A 12,378-nucleotide genomic window follows, 5' to 3' on the forward strand; every position below is an offset into this window, starting at 1 on the left:
CCTACCGGGAGTAGGACTCCCCTCCCCATTCCTTGTCCAACTAGGAGAGATGGAGGGAGAATAGGAAAGGGGGGGCGCAGCCCCTCCCTCCTTGTCCAATTCGGACTAGGGGGAGAGGGGGCGCGCGGCCTGCCCTGGCAGCCCCTTCCTCTTCTCCACATTAGGCCCATAAGGCCAATTAACCCCCCGGCGAGTTCCGGTAACCCCTACGGCACTCCGGTTTTATCCGAAACTTCTCCGGAACCCTTCTGGTGTCCGAATATAGTCATCCAATATATCAATCTTTATGTCTCGACCATTCCGGGACTCCTTGTCATGTCTGTGATCATATCCGGGACTCCGAACTAACTTCTGTACATCAAATGCATAAACTCATAATAACTGTCATCGTAACTTTAAGCGTGCGGACCCTACGGTTCGAGAACAATGTAGACATGATCGAGACACGTCTCTGGTCAGTAACCAATAGCGGGACCTGGATGCCCATATTGGCTCCTACATATTCTACGAAGATCTTTATCGGTCAGACCGCATAACAACATACGTTGTTCCTTTTGTCATCGGTATGTTACTTGCCCGAGATTCGATCGTCGGTATCCAATACCTAGTTCAATCTCGTTACCGGCAAGTCTCTTTACTCGTTCCGTAATTCATCATCTCACAACTAACATATTAGTTGTAATGCTTGCAAGGCTTATGTGATGTGCATTACCGAGAGGGCCCAGAGATACCTCTCTGACAATCGGAGTGACAAATCCTAATCTTGAAATACGCCAACCCAACATGTACCTTTGGAGACACCTGTAATGATCCTTTATAATCACCCAGTTACGTTGTGACATTTGGTAGCACCCAAAGTGTTCCTCCGGCAAACGGGAGTTGCATAATCTCATAGTCATAGGAACATGTATAAGTCATGAAGAAAGCAATAGCAACATACTAAACGATCGGGTGCTAAGCTAATGGAATGGGTCATGTCAATCAGATCATTCAACTAATGATGTGACCTCGTTAATCAAATAACAACTCTTTGTTCATGGTTAGGAAACATAACCATCTTTGATTAACGAGCTAGTCAAGTAGAGGCATACTAGTGACACTCTGTTTGTCTATGTATTCACACATGTATTATGTTTCCGGTTAATATAATTCTAGCATGAATAATAAACATTTATCATGATATAAGGAAATAAATAATAACTTTATTATTGCCTCTAGGGCATATTTCCTTCAGTCTCCCACTTGCACTAGAGTCAATAATCTAGATTACACAGTAATGATTCTAACACCCATGGAGTTTTGGTGTTGATCATGTTTTGCTCGTGGAAGAGGCTTAGTCAACGGGTCTGCCACATTCAGATCCGTATGTATCTTGCAAATCTCTATGTCTCCCACCAGGACTAGATCCCGGATGGAATTGAAGCGTCTCTTGATGTGCTTGGTTCTCTTGTGAAATCTGGATTCCTTTGCCAAGGCAATTGCACCAGTATTGTCACAAAAGATTTTCATTGGACCCGATGCACCAGGTATGACAACTAGATCGGATATGAACTCCTTCATCCAGACTCCTTCATTTGCTGCTTCCGAAGCAGCTATGTACTCCGCTTCACATGTAGATCCCGCTACGACGCTTTGTTTAGAACTGTACCAACTGACAGCTCCACCGTTTAATGTAAACACGTATCCGGTTTGCGATTTAGAATCGTCCGGATCAGTGTCAAAGCTTGCATCAACGTAACCGTTTACGATGAGCTCTTTGTCACCTCCATATACGAGAAACATATCCTTAGTCCTTTTCAGGTATTTCAGGATGTTCTTGACCGCCGTCCAGTGATCCACTCCTGAATTACTTTGGTACCTCCCTGCTAAACTTATAGCAAGGCACACATCAGGTCTGGTACACAGCATTGCATACATGATAGAGCCTATGGCTGAAGCATAGGGAACATCTTTCATTTTCTCTCTATCTTCTGCAGTGGTCGGAAATTGATGAAGGAAATATGCCCTAGAGGCAATAATAAAGTTATTATGTATTTCCTTATATCATGATAAATGTTTATTATTCATGCTAGAATTGTATTAACCGGAAACATAATACATGTGTGAATACATCGACAAACAGAGTGTCACTAGTATGCCTCTACTTGACTAGCTCGTTAATCAAAGATGGTTATGTTTCCTAACCATGAACAAAGAGTTGTTATTTGATTAACAAGGTCACATCATTAGTTGAATGATCTGATTGACATGACCCATTCCATTAGCTTAGCACCCGATCGTTTAGTATGTTGCTATTGCTTTCTTCATGACTTATACATGTTCCTATGACTATGAGATTATGCAACTCCCGTTTGCCGGAGGAACACTTTGGGTGCTACCAAACATTACAATGTAACTGGGTGATTATAAAGGAGCATTACAGGTGTCTCCAAAGGTAGATGTTGGGTTGGCGTATTTCAAGATTAGGATTTGTCACTCCGATTGTCGGAGAGGTATCTCTGGGCCCTCTCGGTAATGCACATCACTTAAGCCTTGCAAGCATTACAACTAAATGAGTTAGTTGCGGGATGATGTATTACAGAACGAGTAAAGAGACTTGCCAGTAACGAGATTGAACTAGGTATTGGAATACCGACGATCGAATCTCGGGCAAGTAACATACCGATGACAAAGGGAACAACGTATGTTGTTATGCGGTCTGACCGATAAAGATCTTCGTAGAATATGTAGGAGCCAATATGGGCATCCAGGTCCCGCTATTGGTTATTGACCGGAGACGTGTCTCGGTCATGTCTACATTGTTCTCGAACCCGTAGGGTCCGCACGCTTAAGGTTACGATGACAGTTATATTATGAGTTTATGCATTTTGATGTACCGAAGGTTGTTCGGAGTCCCGGATGTGATCACGGACATGACGAGGAGTCTCGAAATGGTCGAGACATAAAGATTGATATATTGGAAGCCTATGTTTGGATATCGGAAGTGTTCCGGGTGAAATCGGGATTTTACCGGAGTACCGGGAGGTTACCGGAACCCCCCGGGAACCATATGGGCCTTGATGGGCCTTAGTGGAAAGGAGAAAGGGGCAGCCCAAGGTGGCCGCGCGCCTCCCCCCTTCCCCTAGTCCTATTAGGACTAGGAGAGGTGGCCAGCCCCCTCTCTCTCTTTTCACCCTCCGCGAATCCTATTCCAACTAGGATTGGGGGGAATCCTACTCCCAGAGGGAGTAGGACTCTCCTGGCATGCCTCCTATGGCCGGCCAGCCTCCCCCCTCTAGTCCTTTATATACTGAGGCAGAGGCACCCCAGAAACACACAAGTTGATCCACGTGATCTATTCCTTAGCCGTGTGCGGTGCCCCCTGCCACCATAGTCCTCGATAATACTGTAGCGGAGTTTAGGCGAAGCCCTGCTGCTGTAGTGCATCAAGATCGTCACCACGCCGTCGTGCTGACGGAACTCTTCCCCGACACTTTGCTGGATCGGAGTCCGGGGATCGTCATCGAGCTGAACGTGTGCTCGAACTCGGAGGTGCCGTAGTTTCGGTGCTTGATCGGTTGGATCGTGAAGACGTACGACTACTTCCTCTACGTTGTGTCATCGCTTCCGCAGTTGGTCTGCGTGGGTACGTAGACAACACTCTCCCCTCTCGTTGCTATGCATCACATGATCTTGCGTGTGCGTAGGAAATTTTTTGAAATTACTACGAAACCCAACAATTGAGTCTTACTCAACTTCACACCTTGTAACACAGGCAAGAACCCTTTCTTTGCTTGATCCATTTTGAACTTTTTCAAAATCTTGTCAAGGTATGTGCTTTGTGAAAGTCCAATTAGGCGTCTTGATCTATCTCTATAAATCTTTATGCCTAATATGTAAGCAGCTTCACCGAGGTCTTTCATTGAAAAACTCTTATTCAAGTATCCCTTTATGCTATCCAGAAATTCTATATCATTTCCAATCAGTAATATGTCATCCACATATAATATCAGAAATGCTACAGAGCTCCCACTCACTTTCTTGTAAATACAGGCTTCTCCAAAAGTCTGTATAAAACCAAATGCTTTGATCACACTATCAAAGCGTTTATTCCAACTCCGAGAGGCTTGCACTAGTCCATAAATGGATCGCTGGAGCTTGCACACTTTGTTAGCTCCCTTTGGATCGACAAAACCTTCTGGCTGCATCATATACAACTCTTCTTCCAGAAATCCATTCAGGAATGCAGTTTTGACATCCATCTGCCAAATTTCATAATCATAAAATGCGGCAATTGCTAACATGATTCGGACAGACTTAAGCATCGCTACGGGTGAGAAGGTCTCATCGTATTCAATCCCTTGAACTTGCCAAAAACCTTTTGCGACAAGTCGAGCTTTGTAGACAGTAATATTACCGTCAGCGTCAGTCTTCTTCTTGAAGATCCATTTATTCTCAATTGCTTGCCGATCAGCGGGCAAGTCAACCAAAGTCCATACTTTGTTCTCATACATGGATCCCATCTCAGATTTCATGGCTTCAAGCCATTTTGCGGAATCTGGGCTCACCATCGCTTCTTCATAGTTCGTAGGTTCATCATGATCTAGTAGCATGACTTCCAGAACAGGATTACCGTACCACTCTGGTGCGGATCTCACTCTGGTTGATCTACGAGGTTCAGTAGTATCTTGATCTAAAGTTTCATGATCATCATCATTAGCTTCCTCACTAATTGGTGTAGGTGTCACTGAAACAGTTTTCTGTGATGTACTACTTTCCAATAAGGGAGCAGGTACAGTTACGTCGTCAAGTTCTACTTTCCTCCCACTCACTTCTTTCGAGAGAAACTCCTTCTCTAGAAAGGATCCATTCTTAGCAACGAATGTCTTGCCTTCGGATCTGTGATAGAAGGTGTACCCAACAGTCTCCTTTGGGTATCCTATGAAGACACATTTCTCCGATTTGGGTTCGAGCTTATCAGGTGAAGCTTTTTCACATAAGCATCACAGCCCCAAACTTTAAGAAACGACAACTTTGGTTTCTTGCCAAACCATAGTTCATAAGGCGTCGTCTCAACGGATTTTGATGGTGCCCTATTTAACGTGAATGCGGCCGTCTCTAAAGCATAACCCCAAAACGATAGCGGTAAATCTGTAAGAGACATCATAGATCGCACCATATCTAATAAAGTACGATTACGACGTTCGGACACACCATTACGCTGTGGTGTTCCGGGTGGCGTGAGTTGCGAAACTATTCCACAATTTTTCAAATGTACACCAAACTCGTAACTCAAATATTCTCCTCCACGATCAGATCATAGAAACTTTATTTTCTTGTTACGATGATTTTCAACTTCACTCTGAAATTCTTTGAACTTTTCAAATGTTTCAGACTTATGTTTCATTAAGTAGATATACCCATATCTGCTTAAATCATCTGTGAAGGTGAGAAAATAACGATATCTGCCACGAGCCTCAATATTCATCGGACCACATACATCTGTATGTATGATTTCTAACAAATCTGTTGCTCTCTCCATAGTACCGGAGAATGGTGTTTTAGTCATCTTGCCCATGAGGCACGGTTCGCAAGTACCAAGTGATTCATAATCAAGTGGTTCCAAAAGCCCATCAGTATGGAGTTTCTTCATGCGCTTTACACCGATATGACCTAAACGGCAGTGCCACAAATAAGTTGCACTATCATTATCAACTCTGCATCTTTTGGCTTCAACATTATGAATATGTGTATTACTACTATCGAGATTCAATAAAAATAGACCACTCTTCAAGGGTGCATGACCATAAAAGATATTACTCATATAAATAGAACAACCATTATTCTCTGATTTAAATGAATAACCGTCTTGCATTAAACAAGATCCAGATATAATGTTCATGCTCAACGCTGGCACCAAATAACAATTATTTAGGTCTAATATTAATCCCGAAGGTAGATGTAGAGGTAGTGTGCCGACCGCGATCACATCGACTTTGGAACCGTTTCCCACGCGCATCGTCACCTCGTCCTTAGCCAATCTTCGCTTAATCCGTAGCCCCTGTTTCGAGTTGCAAATATTAGCAACAGAACCAGTATCAAATACCCAGGTGCTACTGCGAGCATTAGTAAGGTACACATCAATAACATGTATATCACATATACCTTTGTTCACCTTGCCATCCTTCTTATCTGCCAAATACTTGGGGCAGTTCCGCTTCCAGTGACCAGTCTGCTTGCAGTAGAAGCACTCAGTTTCAGGCTTAGGTCCAGACTTGGGTTTCTTCTCTTGAGCAGCAACTTGCTTGCCGTTCTTCTTGAAGTTTCCCTTCTTCTTCCCTTTGCCCTTTTTCTTGAAACTAGTGGTTTTGTTAACCATCAACACTTGATGCTCCTTTTTGATTTCTACCTCCGCAACTTTCAGCATTGCGAAGAGCTCGGGAATAGTCTTGTTCATCCCTTGCATATTATAGTTCATCAAGAAGCTCTTGTAGCTTGGTGGCAGTGATTGGAGAATTCTGTCAATGACGCAATCATCCGGAAGATTAACTCCCAATTGAATCAAGTGATTATTATACCCAGACATTTTGAGTATATGCTCACTGACAGAACTGTTCTCCTCCATCTTGCAGCTATATAACTTATTGGAGACTTCATATCTCTCAATCCGGGCATTTGCTTGAAATATTAACTTCAACTCCTGAAACATCTCATATGCTCCATGACGTTCAAAACGTCGTTGAAGTCCCGATTCTAAGCCGTAAAGCATGGCACACTGAACTATCGAGTAGTCATCAGCTTTGCTCTGCCAGATGTTCATAACATCTGGTGTTGCTCCAGCAGCAGGCCTGGCACCCAGCGGTGCTTCCAGGACGTAATTCTTCTATGCAGCAATGAGGATAATCCTCAAGTTACGGACCCAGTCCGTGTAATTGCTACCATCATCTTTCAACTTTGCTTTCTCAAGGAACGCATTAAAATTCAACGGAACAGCAGCACGAGCCATCTATCTACAATCAACATAAACAAGCAAGATACTATCAGGGACTAAGTTCATGATAAATTTAAGTTCAATTAATCATATTACTTAAGAACTCCCACTTAGATAGACATCCCTCTAATCTTCTAAGTGATCACGTGATCCAAATCAACTAAACCATAACCGATCATCACGTGAAATGGATTAGTCTTCAATGGTGAACATCATTATGTTGATCATATCTACTATATGATTCACGCTCGACCTTTCGGCCTCCGTGTTCTGAGGCCATATCTTCATATGCTAGGCTCGTCATGTATAACCCGAGTATTCTGCGTGTGCAAAACTGGCTTGCACCCGTTGTAGATGGACATAGAGCTTATCACACCCGATCATCACGTGGTGTCTGGGCACGATGAACTTTGGCAACGGTGCATACTCAGGGAGAACACTTCTTGATAATTTAGTGAGAGATCATCTTATAATGCTACCGTCAATCAAAGCAAGATAAGATGCATAAAAGATAAACATCACATGCAATCAATATAAGTGATATGATATGGCCATCATCATCTTGTGCCTGTGATCTCCATCTCCGAAGCACCGTCATGATCACCATCGTCACCGGCGCGACACCTTGATCTCCATCGTAGCATCGTTGTCGTCTCGCCAATCTTATGCTTCCACGACTATCGCTACCGTTTAGTGATAAAGTAAAGCATTACATCGCGATTGCATTGCATACAATAAAGCGACAACCATATGGCTCCTGCCAGTTGCCGATAACTCGGTTACAAAACATGATCATCTCATACAATAAAATTTAGCATCATGTCTTGACCATATCACATCACAACATGCCCTACAAAAACAAGTTAGACGTCCTCTACTTTGTTGTTGCAAGTTTTACGTAGCTGCTACGGGCTTAAGCAAGAACCAATCTCACCTACGCATCAAAACCACAACGATAGTTTGTCAAGTTGATGCCGTTTTAACCTTCGCAAGGACCGGGCGTAGCCACACTTGTTTCAACTAAAGTTGGAGAGACTGTCGCCCGCAAGCCACCTATGTGCAAAGCACGTCGGGAGAACCGGTCTCGCGTAAGCGTACGCGTAATGTTGGTCCGGGTTGTCTCGTCCAACAATACCGCCGAACCAAAGTATGACATGCTGGTAGGCAGTATGACTTATATCGCCCACAACTCACTTGTGTTCTACTCGTGCATATAACATCAAACCATAAAACCTAGGCTCGGATGCCACTGTTGGGTAACGCAGTAATTTCAAAAAAATTCCTACGCACACGCAAGATCATGGTGATGCATAGCAACGAGAGGGGAGAGTATGATCTACGTACCCTTGTAGATCGCAACGGAAGCGTTGACACAACATAGAGGAAGTAGTCGTACGTCTTCTTCCCGATCCGACCGATCCAAGCACCGTTACTCCGGCACCTCCGAGTTCTTAGCAGACGTACAGCTCGATGATGCTCCCCGGGCTCCGATCCAGCAAAGCTTCGGGAATGAGTTCCGTCAGCACAACGGCGTGGTGACGATGATGATGTTCCACCGACGCAGGGCTTCGCCTAAGCACTACAACGATATGACCGAGGTGGAATATGGTGGCAGGGGGCACCGCACACGGCTAAGGAACGATCACGAGGATCAACTTGTGTGTTCTAGGGTGCCCCTGCCTCCGTATATAAAGTATCCAAGGGGGGGTGGTGCGCCGGCCTAGAGGAGGGCGCAGGAGGAGTCCTACTCCTACCGGGAGTAGGACTCCCCTCCCCGTTCCTTGTCCAACTAGGAGAGATGGAGGGAGAATAGGAAAGGGGGCGCCGCCCCTTCCTCCTTGTCCAATTCGGACTAGGGGGAGAGGGGGCGCGCGGCCTGCCCTGGCAGCCCCTTCCTCTTCTCCACATTAGGCCCATAAGGCCCATTAACCCCCCGGGGGGTTCCGGTAACCCCTACGGCACTCCGGTTTTATCCGAAACTTCTCCGGAACCCTTCCGGTGTCCAAATATAGTCATCCAATATATCAATCTTTATGTCTCGACCATTCCGAGACTCCTCGTCATGTCCGTGATCATATCCGGGACTCCGAAGTAACTTCGGTACATCAAAATGAATAAACTCATAATAACTGTCATCGTAACTTTAAGCGTGCGGACCCTACGGTTCGAGAACAATGTAGACATGATCGAGACACGTCTCCGGTCAATAACCAATAGCGGGACCTGGATGCCCATATTGGCTCCTACATATTCTACGAAGATCTTTATCGGTCAGACCGCATAACAACATACGTTGTTCCTTTTGTCATCGGTATGTTACTTGCCCGAGATTCGATCGTCGGTATCCAATACCTAGTTCAATCTCGTTACCGGCAAGTCTCTTTACTCGTTCCGTAATTCATCATCTCACAACTAACATATTAGTTGTAATGCTTGCAAGGCTTATGTGATGTGCATTACTGAGAGGGCCCAGAGATACCTCTCCGACAATCGGAGTGACAAATCCTAATCTTGAAATACGCCAACCCAACATGTACCTTTGGAGACACCTGTAATGCTCCTTTATAATCACCCAGTTACGTTGTGACATTTGGTAGCACCCAAAGTGTTCCTCCGGCAAACGGGAGTTGCATAATCTCATAGTCATAGGAACATGTATAAGTCATGAAGAAAGCAATAGCAACATACTAAACGATCGGGTGCTAAGCTAATGGAATGGGTCATGTCAATCAGATCATTCAACCAATGATGTGACCTCGTTAATCAAATAACAACTCTTTGTTCATGGTTAGGAAACATAACCATCTTTGATTAACGAGCTAGTCAAGTAGAGGCATACTAGTGACACTCTGTTTGTCTATGTATTCACACATGTATTATGTTTCCGGTTAATATAATTCTAGCATGAATAATAAACATTTATCATGATATAAGGAAATAAATAATAACTTATTATTGCCTCTAGGGCATATTTCCTTCAAGCATGAGCAGTTAACCAATAAAAACCTTGGCGAAACGCTTTAGCCACCAGAAACTTTGAACCGGCGTGGTGACCACAATCTCCTTCATGGATCTCACGCAAGATTTCACGGCCTTCTTTAGGAGACACACAGCGTTGAAAAGCCCCTGATATACTGCAATGATGCAACTCGCCGTTGATGATAGCCATGGATTTGGATCACCGGATTATCTACCTTGCTAGAATTTCATCCTCTGGCAACTCACCCCGGTTCTTGTATGCCAGGTAAGGAAGCACCCAATCCGGAATAACATGAAGAGCCGCCACCAATCGAGCCTCCGGATCAGGAATAGCCAAATCCTCTTCACCAGGGATCTTGACCGACGGGTTGTGCAGCACATCCAAAAAAACATTGGGTGGGACCGGTTTGCGCTGAGAGCCCAGCCGGCTTAAAGCATCTGCCGCTTCATTTTTCCATCGGTCCACGTGATCCACCTGATAGCCTTTGAAATAGCCTGCGACAGTATCCACCTCACGATGATATGCTGCCATGAGTGGGTCTTTGGAGTCCCAAGTGCCAGACACTTGCTGGGCCACAAGGTCCGAGTCACCGAAGCACTTAACTCGACTTAGATTCATCTCCTTAGCCATCCGGAGACCATGGAGCAAGGCTTCATACTCAGCTGCATTGTTAGTACAAGGGAACATTAAACGGAGAACATAACAAAACTTATCACCTCGTGGGGAAGTTAACACGACTCCAGCCCCCGAGCCTTCCAACTGCCCGGACCCATCAAAATGGATGGTCCAATATGTATGATCCGGCTTTTCTTTAGGTGCTTGCATTTCCGTCCAATCATTGATGAAATCAACAAGTGCTTGAGACTTAACCGCTGTCCGAGGCACATACTTCAAACCGTACGGCCCCAGCTCTATGGCCCACTTTGCAATCCGGCCAGTTGCTTCCCGGTTCTGGATGATATCTCCCAAAGGAGCAGAACTGACCACCGTAATTGAGTGCCCTTGGAAATATTGTTTAAGCTTTCGGCTTACCACAAAAACTCCATACACCAGCTTCTGCCAATGCGGATACCTTTGCTTGGACTCAATGAGCACCTCGCTGATGTAATAGACCAGACGTTGAACCGGATGCTCCTTACCTACCTCCTTTCGCTCCACCACAATAGCTACACTGACCGCCCTAACATTAGCAGCCACATATAGCAGTAACGGCTCCTTGTCAATGGGAGCGGCGAGCACAGGCGGATTGGCCAATTGCCGCTTTAAGTCCTCAAATGCTTCATCAGCAGCAGAACTCCAGACAAACTGATCCGTCTTTTTCAACATCTGATACAAAGGGATTGCCTTCTCACCCAAGCGGCTGATAAACCGGCTTAGCGCAGCAATCCTGCCTGCCAAGCGTTGAACATTGTTAATACACTTCGGTTTAGCCAGGGAGGTGATAGCCGTGATCTTCTCCGGATTAGCTTCAATTCCCCTATTGGACACTAGAAAACCCAATAGCTTGCCCGCCGGTACACCAAAGACACATTTGTCCGGATTAAGCATCATCTTGTATGTTCTCAGATTATCAAAGTTTCTTTCAAATCATCAATCAGAGTCTCCTTCTCCCTGGATTTAACCACGATATCATCCACGTAAGCATGCACATTACGGCCAATCTGCTTATGAAGACAATTTTGTACACACCGTTGGTAAGTTGCCTGGGCACTCTTGAGCCCGAAGGGCATAGACACATAGAAGAAGGCTCCAAAGGGAGTTATAAATGCTGTCTTCTCCTGGTCCTTAACTGCCATTTTGATCTGATGATAGCCAGAATACGCATCCAGAAAACTTAAACACTCACAACCCGCCGTAGCATCAATAATTTGATCAATACGGGGGAGGGCAAAAGGATCTGCTGGACAAGCCTTATTAAGATCTGTGTAATCCACACACATGCGCCAGGTGCCGTTTTTCTTGAGGACCAGCACCGGATTGGCAAGCCACTCAGGGTGAAAAACTTCAATAATAAAGCCAGCTGCTAAGAGCCTGGCCACCTCTTCTCCAATCGCCTTACGCCTTTCTTCGTTAAACCAGCGGAGGAACTGTTTCACCGGTTTATATTTAGGATCCATATTGAGTGTGTGCTCAGCGAGTTGCCTCGGTACACCTGGCATGTCGGAGGGTTTCCATGCGAAGATGTCCCGATTCTCACGGATGAACTCGATGAGCGCGCTTTCCTATTTTGGATCCAAGTTGGCACTGATGCCAAACTGCTTGGACGAATCGCCAGGTACGAAGTCAACAAGCTTAGTCTCTGCTGCCGATTTGAACTTCAGGGCCGGATCATGCTCCGTAGTTGGCTTCTTCAACGGATTCATGTCCGCAGGATCAACATTGTCTTTATAGTATTTCAACTCCTCGGTGGCACAAACCGACTCTGCAT

Source organism: Triticum urartu, chromosome 7 (assembly GCF_003073215.2).
Source record: "Triticum urartu cultivar G1812 chromosome 7, Tu2.1, whole genome shotgun sequence".
NCBI lineage: Eukaryota > Viridiplantae > Streptophyta > Magnoliopsida > Poales > Poaceae > Triticum > Triticum urartu.